Source organism: Belonocnema kinseyi, chromosome 10 (genome assembly GCF_010883055.1).
Source record: "Belonocnema kinseyi isolate 2016_QV_RU_SX_M_011 chromosome 10, B_treatae_v1, whole genome shotgun sequence".
Lineage (NCBI taxonomy): Eukaryota > Metazoa > Arthropoda > Insecta > Hymenoptera > Cynipidae > Belonocnema > Belonocnema kinseyi.
The window spans coordinates 88,575,736-88,581,231 of NC_046666.1; positions in this window are offsets into that span (position 1 = coordinate 88,575,736).

Sequence of the window (5,496 nt, forward strand, 5' to 3'; positions counted from 1 at the left end):
AATTATGGCTAATTTTCACCATGTTCTGTGTTCCAATAAAATAATGTAAACAAAAAAATGTATGCTAATTTAGTTATAATTAAACATTAAATTTAAAGAAAATCTATATTCAATTTAAGGGCATCTGATACTTACAGTTTTCCCGGCAATAAACTTTTTTGACTGCCTGCAAACAAGGTTAGTTCCGGGAGATTAGTTACTATGTTTATTTGAAAGTCCAAAGTTTTCGGCCAAAAATATTGTGTAGTTTGGAAATAACGCTCGGGTTAATTGTAACACACATAACTTCGAAATATACACGCACGTTGTTAGCAATATCAAAAATTTTTTCATAAAAAAAAAACACAAAAAAAGTGTGTGGGGATATCCGTTAGCATGTTCGCTATCATTTCCCAGATTTTGAAGGAAAAATATTTCTTATCCTAGGAAACAAGCCGGGGGAATCTAACACTGAAAAAAATCGATACAATTTCCTAAGCGCTATGCAAATTAATCACATTTTGCTAAATTAAAACTTTTTTGAATTACCCCACAAAAAAGTGTGTGGGGACTTCAGTTAGCATGCTCGCCATCATTTCCCAAATTTTTAAGACAAAACATTCATTATTCTATAAAAAAAGCCGCGGGAACCTAAAACTGGTAAAATTAACCATTTTCTAAGTATCACACGCCCTTAAATTGACCTATTCTTTTGTTTTAACTAAGACGTTTATTCCATTTAAAGAAATATAAAGGTAAAATCAAAAATTATATTACTTTAATTTAAAGAAATTATTAATTTGAAGCAACGAAGTGTTTCTTTAATTTAAAGAAATTTTCCGTTTAAATTAACGAAATGTTTCTTTAAATCAAAAATAAAAATTTCTTTAAATCAAACAAACTTTTCTTTGACTGTATATTAACACTAGAATTTCTTTGATTCAACAAAACTTTTTTCTGGATGTAGAATAGAATAGAATTTATTATCTTCATTGTATACTTTTACAAGTTTTTACAAAAATCATTTGCTCTCTTAAATTTTCAAATAAAACGAAGCTACATATTTTCTCTCTTGGAATTTTTACCTGAAAAGATAATAATTAAATCATTACATGTTTTATGTGTCTATATTACAGTTCTTCTTGTCCTTAGGCTATATTACTCCTCTATATCACTATTTTCTTTAATATTATAATTATATTAATATTAATATTAATTATCTGTAAATGATTGTGCTGGAGTTTTTAAGCGTTTGATTTATCTGTTAAACCAAAAAAGTTTAAATAGCCTCCGGACTTTCGAAATTATAAATTTTTTTTATGAGAATCATTTGGAATTAAACAATTACAAACTATAGCTTCCTAGAATTTGGTTATGTTATAATTTTTTCACGACTACGTGGGACTTTAACTTTTAAGATTTAAAATTGCTAGCAATTTTAAAAAGTGTTAATACCAAATTTTGTACTTGTTGGTACTTATAATTTATAATTGTTTTATTTCAAATGATTCTCATAAATAAATTTTCTAACTTTGAATTTAAATTGTTTCGGTTTAATAAGTAAATTCAACTTCAAACGCTTAAAACTCTAGCACAATCATTTACAGCTAATTAATATTAATGTTAATATTAATATTTGTTGAGATAATATTATTATAATTATAATATCATATATAGTTAATTATATATTATACTAATTCTATTATAATGTACGCTGATTATATTTTTTTTCAAATTTTCATGTCCAATGATCCAATTCAGAAACACATACAATTGCTTTGAAAAATTTTCTGTTCCAATTAAAAATTCAGGGTAAAATTGGAAAATTCAAACTTTTAAATCTGAAAATTATTTATTTGAAGTGGAAATCTTTTCAATTTTAAACTTTTAATACTGAAGCTTGACAAATTTTTAATTCAAAAATATTACATTCAAACGCTCAATAATTGATACTCATAAAATAAAAACTTTTAACACCTTTTAATTTTACATTTTTTTTATCAAATTATGTTAAAATACGAAATTACAAATTTTTTATTTGTATGACTTTAAGATTTTAGAGATTTCTAGTTATAAAATATAAATTACGCTATTATTTTTAAAGTTCAAAATGATAATACTTCAAGAAAATTTCAGTTCTTAACAATAAAAATTGAACGATTAAACAAATTTTTTTAATAAAAACTTTTTAAAATAAAAGTTACATTATTTTTATTTTAAGTTGTTACAGATTAATATTTTTACATTGTTATTTGCAGATAAAAATTTGAGTTTACCAACTAAAAATGTTATAAATTAACTGAAATTAATAATCTTCAGCAAAAAACTGGAACTTTTTTTATGAATTCTAAGCCCAAAATCTGTTAAACTCATCCAAAAATATATAAATTTTACACAATAGTTGAATTTTCAGTCAATAAGGATTTCTTTTAAATTGTTGAATTCCAAAGCCAAAAATATGCTTTTTTTACAAAACAGTGTGAAGTTTTTTTAAACGGAATAGTTCAAAGACCTCTGGTTAAAAAATATAAACCAAAGCATAAATAAATACATTTTTTAATTTTAAAGACTGAATCATTTTGATGAATAAAAATGGATTAATTACAAATTCTTTTTTAATTGGAAACTTTTTAAATCGTAAATTGAATTCTTTTATTTTAATTCGCTTTATATTATTAATTTTTACGTTTTTATTTATAAATCTAAACTCAAACGTTTTATTGACGAATTGACAATCTTGAAAATCGAACTGTCTAACAAAACATTTTCATTTTCAACTGAAAAAGAATAATAGGTTTGGTTTATATTTTTTAACCAGAAGCCGTTGAACTATTCCGTTTAAAAAAAAGTTTACACTGTTTTGTAAAAAAATCAGCTTTTTGGCTTTGAAATTCAACAATTTAAAAAAAAACCTTATTGACTGAAAAGTCAACTCTCGTGTAAAATTGATATATTTTTGAATGAGTTCAACAGTGTTTAATTAAAATTTAAAACTTTTTTTGTTTAAAAATTCAACTGCTGTGGGAGAAATTTCATTTTTTATGTATAAAAACTTAATTATCTGACTGAAAATCTATTTGTTTTTATTGAGAATTTATTAATTTTTCTATAAAATTTGTCTTTTTTTGTTCAATTAAGTTTGTTTTGTTTTAGAAAACACCATTTTTTATTTAAAATTTCAACTACTTGGCTAAAATTTAAACTTATTTGTAAAAAGTCCAGTTTATGGTTGAAGATTATTGATTTCAATTAAAAATTCATCTTTCTGGTTGAAAATGTTACTATTTTGTTGCAAATTTGTTTTTTTTTTAGTTGAAAATTAAATTATTTTCATAGTAAGTTAGTTTCTTACATTTTCAATTGGTAAACTTAAATTTTTATCTATAAATAACAATGTAAAAATATTAATCTGGAACAACTTAAAATAAAAATAATTTTACTTTTATTTTAAAAAGATTTTAGTTAAAGAAATTTGTTTAATCGTTCAATTTTTAATGTTATGAACTGAAATTTTATTAAAGTATTATCATTTTGAACCTTAAAAATAATAGCGTAATTTATATTTTTTAACCAGAAATCTAAAATGTTAAAGTCATAAAAATTTAAAATCGGTAATTTCGTATTTTAACATAATTTGATTAAAAAAATGGTGAAATTAAAAGGCGTTAAAAGTTTGTATTTTATACGTATGAATTATTCAGCGTTTGAATGAAATATTTCTGAATTAAAAATTCGTCGAGCTTCAGTTTTAAAAGTTAAAATTCAAAATATTTCCACCTCAAATAAATCATTTTCAGATTTAAAAGTTTGAATTTTCTAATTTCACCCTGAATTTTGAATTGGAACAGGAAATTTTTCAAATCAATTGTATGTATCTCTGAATCGGATCAGAGATTTTTTGAAAGAACTATAATTCAGATCTGGGACAAGGAATTCTAAAAAATAATTAAAATTTTGAGTTATGACATGAAAATCTAAAAAAGAAGTATAATCAGGGTACATTATAATAGAAATAATATAATATGTAATTAACTATATATGGTATTATAATAATAATATTATCTCAACAGATGTTGATATTAACATTAATATTAATTAGCTGTAAATTGTTTGTGCTAGAGTTTTAAGCGTTGGAAGTTTAATTTATCTATTAAACCGAAAAAATTTAAATAGCCTTTCAAAATTAGAAAATTTATTTATGAGAATCATTTAAAATGAAACACTTAAAAATTATAAGTGCTAACAAGTACAAAATTTTGTATTAACACTTTTTAAAATTGTTAGCAATTTTAAACCTTAAAAATCGAAGTCCCAAGTAGTCATGAAAAAAGTATAATATAACCAAATTCTAGGAAGCTATAGTTTGTTATTGTTTAATTCCAAGTGATTCTCATAAACAAATTTTATAATTTAGAAAGTCCGGAGGCTATTTAAACTTTTTTGGTTTAATAGATAAATCAAATGTTTAAAAACTCCAGCACAATCATTTACAGCTAATTAATATTAATATTAATACAATTATAATATCTAAGAAAATAGTGATAAAGAGATATAGGAGTAATATAGCCTAAGGACAAGAGGAAATGTAACATAGCAACAGAAATATGTAATGATTTAATGATTTAATTATTATCTGTTCAGGTAAAAATTCTAAGAAAAAAAATATGTAGCTTCGTTTTATTTAAAACTTTACGAGAAAAAGAGAATATAGTAAAAACTTGTAAAAGTATACAATGAAGACAATAAATTCTATTCTATTACAATATATAATTATAATATGACATACTTAATTATATAATTTATTTTCATCATGTAGAATAATATACACAATATAAAGTATGCAGAATAATAAACATAATATAATATACAACAAAATATGAATTACGGTATTAATATTCTGATATTGCATATGCATTTTTATTTTTAAATTGTGAGAAATATTCAAATATCAATAAAATCGCCAATTTCATTAATTTCTTTTAAATTCGGATCAAGATATATTATTATGTGTTTTTATTAAACTTTTACTCGGGTAAACCCGGTGATACATCATAGCCACGGACTAAGTCAAGTGACTGATAAGATTAGAATGTTATAACTTAATTCAAATAATTTAATGCGATGGTTGAAACCTCCTGCGATAATGTTGTAGGTATACAATTACGAGCGGCCACGAGCTTTGGAGGTGACAACAGTCACCTCTGGACGCTTTCTTAGAGCTACCATCTGCCACTCAACGGGTTTTTTAGTCGCTCGCTTCCTGATGATCAAGAAAGTTTCTTACAATGCAACAGGTGTTTAATAAAACCGCCTTCTTAGCTGCTGCCAATACCCTACTGACTCCTAAATGTTCAAGATGTTCAGTGCATCTTGCGTGCACATTGCCTGTAGCCGAAATCACAATGGGCTGGATAAATGCATGATTCACATTCCTCCATATGGTCTTCACTTCATGCCTTAACTCGCTATCCTTGTGGATCTTGGTTGTATAGGTTGACTGCAAATTTCGGTTAAGCG